General features: G+C 45.5%; 1 protein-coding gene across 1 annotated transcript in view; it reads right to left on the bottom strand.

Annotated features, from left to right (window-relative positions):
• ABHD2 (abhydrolase domain containing 2, acylglycerol lipase) overlaps window positions 1–10,075 on the bottom strand; it is a 41,455-nt gene extending 31,380 nt beyond the window's left edge. The window contains exon 1 of the mRNA XM_075100579.1: window positions 10,026–10,075. The gene's annotated coding sequence lies outside the window, so the exon portion shown is untranslated. The remainder of the gene's footprint in view (window positions 1–10,025) is intronic.
• Window positions 10,076–12,617: the final 2,542 nt, after the last annotated feature.

The following is a 12,617-nucleotide window of genomic DNA, read 5'->3' on the forward strand; positions in this document are numbered from 1 at the left end:
TACAGACGTCCCATCACAGACATTGCAATTGATTTGTGTATTCAGTCATAACCGCTTCAACTCTGATCTATCTGCATCAAACCTTTTGCCTACGGACAGATTCCAGACCAGATCAGTTGCCTTTAGCATATTAATTCATCTGCAGTATGCAAACACACCTTCATGAGCCGAGGTAGACAGAAAGCAATAATGAAAACCAGTGCAACTTCAGAGGAAAGCCAAGCCGTGGACTTCCAGAAGACTACAGTCACTGTCTTAACAAGATGATGACATTGTCCCCAGTTACAGAAGTTACCCAAATCCCTTCGTATTTACAAAGACTAGAAGTAACAGGCTACTGTTCTTCCCAACTTTGTGCAGTATCTACACTTACTGAAGTGCAAAGCCAGTCTGAAGGAATTTTCCTGCTACTTTTACTGATGGAAGTCAGCTCACTCCTACAGATGGAAGCTGGTAAACTACTTCTGCTTGTTCCCACACTCACTTTTTTGAGAAGTTACAACTTACCACAGTAACAAGACAACGAGAGCCACCAGGAGGCTCAGATACAGCCACCCAATTAACACTAGTGCACACACCCCAAAGCTTGTTACAAGAACTTGATGATGCCAACAAAAGAGTTTTCAGCCTGTAACCATAAAAATTTAAGCAATTTTTACAATTAGAACTGGATTCCCTACAGACACAAACCTATGAGGAACTGGAGCTTCCAGGAAAGAGCTCCAGAACCATCTGTTCTCTACCACAGCTGCTGCTTCCAACTCTGAAAATGCACCAACAGGACAGGCCCTAACAAAACCTAACTCTTCTTCCTAGCACAAAGACAAAACCTCAAAAGTACTTTCTGTACTCAATACAGCTACACCAAAATCCCTTGGAAGAAAACAGGTGTGACATCAGCTACTGATTAACAGCATGCTGGAAAGCTGCAAGTTTCTGCCACCGTAACAGTCTGTGTTGTAGACCAGAGGGTGAGGAAAGTGGCAACATTTAATATTGGACAACTCTGAAGCTTTTATTTTCCAATTCTGAGCTTCATAGTAGAAGGGAGAGAGGAGTGGGCTACAAAAACCCATTTATTCTTCTAATCAGAAGATTACATTGGGATCACATGTCTCAATGAAAAGTTCAAGTACTATGTTCAGCTGTAGTGCATTACCTGACTTCCATACTTAATAGATTTTCACCAACACTACTGCCAACTGTGTAGGAGACAACAGGCAAACTACATCAATGGCTTCTCCAGGGAATGTACAAACAGCAAAGTGGATAGAGTTCCTGAACAATCACTGACTCAAGGCCAACCAGGTGATTGAGCAAGGCTTCCTCAGCTAAAACTCCCAGAAGTTCTGTTGGTATCTCCCCTTCATTTTTTTATTTAGCAAATTAATACACTAATAAAGAAGTTACCTAAGACTTTCCTGCAACCTGGATTTTAAGCTAGTCTGTTTACAGCTTTCAGAGCATTAGTGAATTTGACAAAAATAAAACTGGGCAGTTAGTATTTAGCATTTTGTACTAGTGACTCAGTATAACTGATCCAACCTGTGTCTTCCTGAGAGTCTTCTCTCCCACAATCTTCAGATTACAAACATACCACATATCTTTTTGATAATTCTATATCCAGTTTTTGCCTGTCACTACCTAAAAAAACCAGCTTGGAGTTACTTTCAGGAAGATCAGCTGTTGGTAGGCAGAATTATGCTTTGACACTTGTGAACTAGTATTTTTTCCTTTTAGACAGTCTAAATACACATTCACTGAGCATATACACCTCAAACGTGTGCTAGATGTTCATGTATGTGTCAGGATCTTTACGGAAAAGCTCAGATCAGTCTGGGTACAGCTAACACAGTTGGCACTGCTGCTGCAGTTGCACAGCTGTCTGCAGTGATTAAGTAGGCAATGGATCTAGCGCAGGATGACTAGATTGGTAGGCGTCACGCCCTATGGATCCAGCTATGGCACTTCAGGTACTTTCGAGAGTCTGGTATTTCTGAAGACCTAAACTGACCTGTCTCAGCCAGGGCAGGTTTGCAGGGGCTGAGCCAGAACACTTTGCTTTAAAATTTTAGGGGTTTAGCTTACTGAAATGGATTTGAGAGCTCTGCCTCTAATCACATAGGGCAAATGCCTTGCTATTTACAAGCAGGGATGAGGTCACCTTGCTTCTGTTTTGTTAAACCCTTTCTGCACTGACCCAATATACTTGTCTGTTTACTAAAAAGGACAGATAGCCAGTGTTGAGCCAGTCACATTTTAATCTCCTTTAAATGGGTTAGAATATAAACAAACATTCACCCTTTTCTGTGTACAGGACACTAGATTCACTTGTAGCAGGCTATACAAAGGTCACAAGAGGCAGTTATTTATCACTGGAAGCAATCAAGACTGCCTTTTTATCCCACAGTGTCAGAGATCCACACTGAGGAACACAAAGAAGTTGAAGCTCTTGGAGCCAAGAATGTTATTTTGAAGCACCTTAAATATACAATTCCTTTATAAAAAAAAATTCACCTAAGGAAGGCATGGAAGCCCCAAAGACTGACAGTCTGTTCAAGTAATATTCTTAAGTCCCATTTGTGACTGAGGACTAACTTTAAAGATCAATCACTGGAAAACAACTGCTGGATTTATGGAGTCTTTTCATTTGCCCTTTGACCACAGAATAAGAAGCTGAAAAATCATGTTACAGGAAGCACTTCATCATTACTGTTAACTGTGCACCTCACCTGTACAAGTATAATGAGAAAATCCCCTTGCCTCTCCTTTCCAGACAGGAACAGAAACAAGTACCACGAAAACAAGTACAGCTAAAGCAAATTCCTCATGTGTCCTCTCAAAGACACTGGGTTTTGGGAATCCCATTGCCAATATATTTACTTGCACAGCAAGCAAAGTAATGGCTAACAACAAATCTGAGACTCACATACTTCTGTTCCAGGTTTCTTGGGGAGAAGACACTCTTCCCAGGACAGAAGCCACTTCACCTTGTGAGTCAACAGGGCACATACAGGATTTGGTAGCTACCAAGCATTACAGCTCCTCCACCCATGCGGAAGCTAAGCCTGACTCTGCATACTGGAAAGCCAACATTAAAAAAAGCAAAGACATTAAGGGAAGCCACTCCCATAGGGTCCTTCCCTCAGGCCTTTTAATAAGCAACTGAAAGCCTGTCAGAGTCATTTCACCCAAGCATTAGAAATGCTTTGGGCCAGAGCAATAATGCAGCTGTATGAAACTGCCCACAGACAAGAGTAGAGGCAGCCTCTTTAAAAGGGGCTCCACTAGCAAGGTGTTTTATGCTTTGTTACATTCACTGAAGAATCTTGAAGGAATCCCATTTCCAGAAATGGCAGTTTGCTACAAAAGCCTCCTAGATGCATTCCCACCAGTCAGCATTCTGGCTCACTAGTGCTTTCAGAAATCAGCTGGACACCAAAACACTGGAGCATACCTGGCCAACACTGAAAGCATTTTAAGAAAATCCCCTTTCCTATCCTTTTTCAGCTTCTACCAAGTAGTGTAATATCCTCTCTTCCCCACTAAGATATGGAAGAGCCAAAGAGGCTGCTTCTAGACAGATTAAGCAGACAGACTTTGTTAACTAACTTAGACATTACTTGGACTGGTTTCATATTTGCAGTGCCTGTTTGCAGAAGAAAACTCTGAAAGCAAATCTGCTAGACAAGAGGAAAGCAAACCACCCTATACTTTAAGGAGCTGTGCCTAGGCAGATTCAGACAAGAAGTAAGTTTTTTTCACCCTCTTGGAAGGGGGAAGAAGGAAGGCTGTTTCACTGAAGTTAGTTCTTCAGAGACTATTTCCAGGAAATTAATAATCTTTAATATCAGCCAAAGCTAACGTACCTTCTGAAACATACATCACAAAACCAGAAGTTACAGGCCTGACACTACCAGTTAAAGTATTTAGAACCACATTATAGAGAAGGGAACTTTATTATGGAAAGGGTGGAAAAATCGGAGCGCTACAAAGGTTTTTAAACAAAGCCAAATTTTATGTCAGCATACGATTCAAATCTCACTCCAGGAAGCGTACAGAAGTGTGTCACACTGCCGAGCTTTAAATGGTTTAAATGCAGAGGAAGATGTTTAGACACCATCCACATGAAAACATACTTAGGGAACGTATACACCTGGGAAAGGCTCTGAAGCAATGCATCTTGACAGGAAAGGTCAGATTAAGTTTTTGTAAAGCACTGAGGTCACACAAGATACACGAGTACAGGAATCTGTACAAGAGGAATCATGAAAAACCTCCAGCTTAATTGCACAGTCCTGTATCCTGCCTTTTACCCAGCACTTTTTGTATAAAAGATGCTTTCATTTTTACAGAAAAAAGTGTTAAGCCTAAACTGCCACTTTAAGGTCTCCAAATACTTCCATAGATGCAGGTATTGTAGGGCCACACCAGTGCTATGCCTCACTGGTTTAAGCACACAAAGTAAGGCATTACACTGCTTATTTTGAGACTGGCATCTAACCAACACAAGCCCACCCCATGCAGAACCTTCTATTATCTCCAGTGGTAGCTCAGAAGAGAACACATCAGAAGCAAACACCGAGATCATCGTGATATGCTACTTGGTACTTCTGGCCATTTAAAACAGCCAGCTAAGCCTCAAAGCATAGAGGGTATAACAAAGAATTAGCTGAGTGCCACAAGCACTTAAGCTTAAGTTTTCAGGAGATGGGGCCACGAGAAATGAAGTGTAGTCTTCAGGGGTCTGGCAAAGCCTACCACAGTTTTATTGTCAAACATCTGACACATTATCTCCAAATAAAGGTGGCACACCAAAACATCCCATCACAAGGATGCTTAAAAGAACATTACTTGGAGAGCACATGGAAGTCCTTGGTGCAAATCTCTGCCTTGTGCCAGAGCCAGCAGCCAGGCCAGGATTTGGCTGGTTGGCAAGTATACAAAGCAGCAGGTACTGTTTACACCATGCGCCAACAAGAATTTCTTGGCTGGTACCTTCACTGGAATTTGACATTTTAATCAGATACAATACTTGGCTCACATACTAAATTTAGAGGTACTGTGAGGTTACAGGGACAAAGTTCATAGCACAAGGCACCATCAGCACAGCCAGAACAACAGGTGCCTTTAACTAGAGCTTTTTTTTGCCTTTTTTGACTTTAAGAAGTCCTACACCTTCAGAGCAGAAGCCAAGCACCTAAGAGGGCTGGGTGTACTTGTGAAGGCAGCTTGCTTAAGAAAGCACCTGAGAATAATTCTATAGCCAACAGGGCCAGACACTCATTAGGTCTTTCACTTCCCCAAGAAGGCTAATTTACAGGCAATTAAGCCTTGGATTTCACTCCCTTTCAACTACAGGAACTGCTTTTGTTTCTTCAGAATATAATTTTAACTGATCAAAATGGTTCCACTGCATGACAGACAGCTTTCGCATATTATCTGAGAAGGCTGCTTTGTACATTCCCTCTATGTCACCTTATCTGGTTCCTGCTTGTCACAGATGGATTGACAAACACTGCATTAGCTTTTACTGCACACACCTGATGTACAAGATTAAACTAAGACAGGGCTCTGATTACTCCACAGAAGTTAATTGCATCGTGTCTTAAATAACATGAGCCCTTCCTTTATGATAACAATTATTTGATTACTGCAGAGACTTAGGACTTTGTCACACCCTAACTGCTGCCTTGTGGAACTACACGGCAGAGCTTCAGTTCCTTGTAGAAGAGGTCAAGCTTACTTTTAGGTACTGAGGGAAAAGAAATACCAGCTAACACCTTTCCAGTCTTGCAGCATTAGCAGGTGTCACTTACAAACCACCTAACCCCATGTCAGCAGGCAGCATTAAGCTCAATGAAAGTGGAATAAATACTTTGCAGAGAACCCAACAATTCATGCTCGACAGTTGAGGGAATGCTACTGGCATCAGGCCACAGATAGCTAAGTGAGCTAATACAAACTGCATTACAGATGAACCCACCCCAGGAGTCTGCTGTTTTCCTTCACTGTATTTTGAAATGCAGCATCATACTGTTAAAGCCTTATTTACCCTCAGACTCCAGACTGTCACAGAGCTCAGATGTACATATCAGAGGAGCAGCCCAAAGTCCAAGCACATAACAGCTGTTTGCTCAGCTACAAGGTGCACAGCTGAGTAAGTGGGAAGCATGCTCCACACCAGACTAGCTGCACAGCAGGGACATCTATCACCAAAGTACAAGTTAAGACAGCTAAGTCAACTTTATTCAAGACTAGTCCAGTTCAAGCAGTCAGAAAATACCTATATCTGAACATGATCAAAAGCTGAGGTGCACTTTGAGCTCGTCAAACACCCTGCTTATTTCCCCCCCTCCCCCGACGAGCAGCTCTGCTCCACAGCAGTACAGAATATTTGCAGAGTCATCTCTCAGAGTCTGTCCATGACAGACAGAAGGCTCACACTAGAGAAGTTTAATTCACATCATTACATTAAAAATTAAGTACCACCACCGCAGGACGAAAGAACCAAATATAAAGAGACAGGACATGACTAAGACACAGCTACCACTACTGCAGAATACTCAGGTTTTGTCCAAACACTGATTAAAACAAACAGAGCTTTTGGAGCAAAACAGCAGTCACCAGCAACTCAAAGTCTGAAAAGCTACATTGCCCACTTTCCTGCTGAATCTGGGTGGGAGCTCAGGAGTATGACAGGCATACATCTTAGGACATTTTCTCCTTACCCCTTACAAGGATGTTCACTGTAAGTGACTGTGCACCTGCTTATTCACTTAGTACAATCTTTCATATTCACATATGCTCAACCAACACTTCACAGAACAGGGTGTTCCAGTTAAGGGACAGCCAGGCTTGAACACCCTCAGCATAATCTTTCTGGAACCTGCATCTCTATGCAAAAGCATCTTTGAAGGTGTAAGTTTAGAAGTGGGACAAGTTGTTGAACGGTTAACACATCACTAGCAGTCAGTCACTTGTCCTAGCTGGCCCTTTCCTGTTTGAATACTCAGTGCTCTAAACAGGGCTGTAGTGCAGTTATGAGCCACTAGTATATCAGAAGTTTCAGGAGGGTTTGGTGTTTGCAGGAGCTCAGTCCATATTAGCAGAGGAAGTTGCCCTTTGCCATTTGTTTTAGTCAAACTGAACCCATAATGAGAAACTCAAGTATTTCTTAACAGTAGAGTAAGTGCTAGGCAACTGCACTTCTTGGTCAATCTAGAGATACAAATGAAAATCTTGTATACACTGCAAAGTACTTCCTTCCACTGCTGTTATCTCTAACGGAGCACAGGCACAAAGATGTTTCAAGCAGCTGATTTGTACAGAACTGCTTTGCAAAGCATTTTCAATTACTGCTGCCTGATGCTGGCAGTTGGAGATGCTCTTTATTAAGTCAACTGATATAACTGGAGAAAAGAGAAACCCTTGGGCACTTGAGCCTTCCTAGAACTAAAAAGAGGCTAAAACAGCTGCCTGACTAAGCTAGCATCATTGTCACCCACACGTGTTGGGCAAGCGGGACTTTGCTTCTCCCCAGGAAGGACAGACTGCCCTTGCACACTAAAGTTAAATCAAATGTTTGTACTAAAAATCAATTGGCTGAATTTGATCAGATTGTTTTAACTGCATACGCTTGGATCTTCACAAGCTATTTAGCCTTAAGAAGGACAAATATTTGCACAGAATTTCAGTTCATCCATAGTACATGCTAGGAATAGCAACTCAAAGCTGTAACACATCATGAAATACAACCTTCCAGAGAAACTCAAAAGTGTAGATGAAGATTCCAATAAGGTAGCAGAACTATGCAGATTTAGGCTTTTGCTGAAGAGTCCAAAACACGAGCTTCAGGCTAGTATCTGCACCTTTCAACAGGAATTACATGTACCAGAGACCGGAGCACATACACCCTTACTAGAAACTCCGCTAAATCCTGTCCTTTGTTAGCTTAATCCAAGTTCTGGGACTGCCAGAGCTGGCAGAGCATGAAAGTAAGGACGAAGAGGCCAGGGATAGAGAGCAAGAAAGGGGAGCAACAGGGCAGTGTGAATCCAGCAGCATTCAGGACACTTCCATTATTGGGTGAGGTTCAACTACAACTATAGAAGGTTTGAATGTGTGCTCTAAAGTCACTATTTTCTACAGTACATCAAATTACATCTAAAAGTACAGTTGGAACTTAGTAGATTTGGATAACCTCTCCATATGCCTATCAAGGACAAGTGATGTTATTCTGCTGTCCTTCCTTCCCAATACCACAGCCCAGAACAGTGAGTATTTGAGTGTGTTAGTCTCTGGCTTTTCACACAAGAAGTTTAATAATGCAACTTTCTGAAACACAAAGAGCCTAAGCTGCTATTCATTCCCTGAACAGGAAAATACAGTATTTACAAGAAGAGTAGAACAAATTAATTTTTAAGTTTAATTTCTTCAAACACTTTTGCCAGATGGAGGATTTTATCTCCAACCTCCATGCCTTTTCCACTCCTAGATAAGCCAGTCTGGCACAATCTTAGGTCAGCCTTACCCTCTACCCAGCTAATTCACTCAGTAACACAGAGGACCTCTCATGTAAAAAGCTGAAATACAAGTATTTTTAATATGAAGGCAGGAGAGTACAAGAAGCCAAACATTAGCCCTTAGTTTCTTTTGATATCCTTCCTGTTCTTACTCTTGATTTTGAGACCGAAATAAACAATGGCTAGAATAATAAGAAAGGCTACATGTCCACTGTTCTAAGAAGGGACACAAGAATTTATTCAAACTTGTGATATGAGAACTAAGGAAACATCTAGGAAAGAAGGTAGAGTAGATGAACCAAGAAAAGATAACAGAACAACCAAAGGCTAGTTGTCAATAACAAAAAACCCTGCAGAGGAATTAAATATTATCCAAGAATGTCTGAAAATGAGATATCACAAATGCAAACAGCTGAACTGCATGTCCTATGAAGACCGTACCAGTGAGGACTAGAACACACCAACCTAAGCAATGTTATGAACACAGCTGAGCATGATAACCATTGATAAACAAGGCTTGCAAGATGAACACCCTGTACCAGTTAGCTGATTAATAAGCCACAAACATTTGTTACAGGAGGCACCAGTGATGCAGAAGCCAAACAGTAATCTGTAAGATGCAGAGAGGAATCTTTAGTACTTACCACACCAGTGACAACTGTACACCAACAATAAGAGGAAGCTATTATGAATTCTCTGAAGAGACCTGCACAAGAATGCAGCTACAGAATGCCATCCCTCCAGCCGTAACTGTGGTAATAAAGCTGCTGCTAACATACCTTTTTAAGAGAGTTACTGTCAGGTGAGGGATTTCACCAGCTGTAATACATCAACCACAACAGACATACATACACATCCTGTGCTGGAGTAAATCACCAGCTATGCATGAAGTTGTAGAACGGAGCAGACAGAATCTTGTCACGCAGGCTAAGGAGCTGGTATATGGTACGCATCAACAAAAGGAAGTTAAAATTGTTGCAAAATACTAGTAGCAATACCAGGAGCTCGGAGCATAACAGAGAAGAGCCTTGTTTAGGGGGAGCACCGTGACCTGACCGACACCAGCCAGAACTCGGCTGCTCGCACCCGCACCGTTCTCCCACCCCCAGCAGCCCCCGTTCCCTGCCAGCGCGGGCGGCCCGCGCCACCGCTCTTCTCGCCCTGCAGAACCTCACGCCTCCGCGGAGCCTCGGGAAGGCCGCCGCCACCCCACGGGCCTCACCGACCTCCCGACCCCGGCCGGGGCCCAGGGGGAAGGCGCCGGGTCAGGCCGAGCCCCACTGCAGGGCCACCTCCGCGCCAGCAAACCACCACATGAGGCAAGCCCTGCTGCAGAAAATAAGTAGCGAGAATGCAGCCGGACGGGCGGCCGAGGCGAGGGGAGCACCGCTACCGCCCGGCGCCTGACAGACCCGGCACCGCTGGGAGGCAAGTGGGAACCGGGCCCGACCACCGCCCGCTCAGCCCTGCAGGAAGACGCTGCCCCTGCCACCACCTTACCTGTAGGCCCCGCAAAACCTCCCTCCTGTCTGCGCCGGGCCCGCTACGCGCGGCCCCTTAGCAACCGCCCTTGCCCTCCCATTGGCTGCGCCGCCGTGCCGCCCCCGCCCAAACACCCGCGCGGATTGGCCAGAAGGCGAGGTGAGGGTGGGAGCGTGGCCCACTCTGGCTGTACGGGCGCCATTGGCTGGCGGAGCGGCAGCGGGGCGGGACGCTGCGGTTCCGTTGGCTTGGGAGACTCTCAGTCAGGCGGAAGGGGGGTGATTGGCGTCTTTGGGCGGGGCGGGGTTGCCGGCGCCTGTGGGGAGCCGGGGCTGGTGCCGCCATGACAGCGGGAGGGTTGTGGTGGCGGCGGGGAGCGGTGGGATAGGCAGTGAGGTGGGGCTGAAGCACCGGCCTCGCCTCTGGCCGCTTCCTGCTGCCGGAGCCAACGCCCCTGCCGCCGGAGGGGAAGCAGCCTGGCCACCGCTTCAGCTGAGGTGTTCACCTCTCAGCAAGATGGGGCTTGGTGGACTTGAGTGCTGGATGGGCCAAAAGCCTCTCTAAACCTCTGATGATCCACCTCAGTGTGCCCAGGTGCTGAATACTGGTCATGTAATGCTGTGCTGCAATCAAAAGTAATTTGGGAACAATGATTTAGGGCTTTCAAAACAGTGGCTGGGCCTTAACATGCTGGTTTTGTTTGCCATGGGCCCCCAGGCCCCCACTGTGGCACACCTGGCGCAGGGGTGCAAGCTGGGATCACCTCTGGGGCCTCACCAGCAGGAGTGGAGGGGTCCTCCTCCAGCCCCTCAGAGGCACACGAGTGCCTGCTTGGTTCTTCCCACCAAGCAGGGTGTGTGATAGGGACAGCAAAATCTGTCCAGAGGTTGACAGAGCCTGCCACATCTGGAAGGCACTGGAGGAAAATAAATAAAAAATGTCAATAGTGCGATGTTTATGACCTTGCTTTTCTGGTAGCCTCCCAGAAGAGCCACATGTTACGTTGATACTAACATCAACTGTTCCTAGCTATGTTAATGGTTGCTTTATATAACTGAATGGAAAAATCCTTTCCCTGACTTAAGACATTTTGCTTCCTCTGTTTACTGAGAGTTGGAGCTTCCTACGTAGAGAAAGCTCTCAAGGAGCAAGTCACATTTTCCAGAGAGTTATGTATCTGGAGAGATGACTAACTGCTGTAGACTGAGTCACGGTGAAGAAGGGAGGTCCGAGGAAGGGTAGACAGGGGACTGCTGCAATGGTGGTGGCGGAACAGAAACAGCAGCAGCCCCGCAGTGAGCACCTCTCCTTGCTTGCTACACATGTGATCCCATACCATTCAGTCCAATGAGAGCCGGATTCCTTATCTTCAGCTTTTAATTAACCTTGTGAAAATACCCAGGGTTTGTGGTGGTTGCTAAATTTGTCATTGACTCGGCTGGGCTGAGGTTTGGTATGTCTGAAAAGGAGGCTGAGTTATGTTTGTGATCAAGCTACGAGATAGGCTTAGTAGATAAACTTCCGGCATTAGCCTCTTAACTAAGTATTTGAAGAATGTGTTTGAATTTGATTACAGAAAATTGCAGTCCAATTGATTCCAGGTGTACTTTGGCTCTTCACCATCGATCCAGGCAGGAAAACACAGACCCAAGGAGGAAAACTCACTATGAACTGGAGCTGAGCCTCCAGGCAAGGCTTTTATTTTAAATCCTTAAGGCTGTTGGAGATTTCTCTGACCTGAGAGAAGCTCGGCTATGAGAAGAGAGCTTTCTTAAGCACACCCTCACAAAGGAAAGCAAACCAAACTTTAGCTTCCCACTTCTTGCTGAGGAGAAGTGAAAATAAGGTGGTCTTTTATACCAGGGATGCTCAGATACATCAGTGAGAAACAAGAGCTGAGAACTGGAGGGGACTAATGCTGAAGAGGTGGCAGCACAAACTCACAGGCAGCTGTGGCAGTGGGAGCCAAATGCCTGAACTGTGCTTATTGCAACGAGAAGGAATGTGGTAGCAAAGGTGCTGTGTCTCCACAAAGGGAAGGAGGAACCGGTGCAAGTCAGCTGGCATTTTGCTTTGCACAACATCAGGGGGGTTCCAGCCATACCTGGTGTGGGAGCAGAGATGGCTGGGAGGGAGCAAGCGTGTTTTGTGAGTATGAATGCGGCTTTGGGCTACTAAGACAGCCTGCAAGCTGTGGCTTGTAAAGGAAGCTGCCCTCCCTCTGAGAGTGCGGCGAGCTGACGTTTCTACGGCCGAACCCCTGTTGTGGTGAGCACCGCAGGGCTGGTTGGTGTTGGGAGCAGTGGTGGGTGCAGGAGGTGGAGTGCTCAGGCCCGGAGCCAGGAGCAAGGCTGTACCATTCACAGCGAACAGCTCACACTCAGGAAATGCCATCTGAGCAGTAGCCCAAACCATCCCTTAAAGAAAGGGCGCTGGGAAGAGCCGAGCTTCATTCCCAGCCTCATTCCTCATTGTCAGGGATATGGCAGCTCCAGCCCAGCAGATGCTTCTGTCTGGTGTTCCTGCAGAGAGGTGGGGTGGGGTGTGCAGGAACACCCTAATGCTTTGGAGTCTGGAGGGTCTCTCTTTGAGTGGTGTGGCTACTGCAAA

The sequence above is a fragment of the Phalacrocorax aristotelis genome, chromosome 7 (genome assembly GCF_949628215.1).
Source record: "Phalacrocorax aristotelis chromosome 7, bGulAri2.1, whole genome shotgun sequence".
In the NCBI taxonomy this organism is placed as follows: domain Eukaryota; kingdom Metazoa; phylum Chordata; class Aves; order Suliformes; family Phalacrocoracidae; genus Phalacrocorax; species Phalacrocorax aristotelis.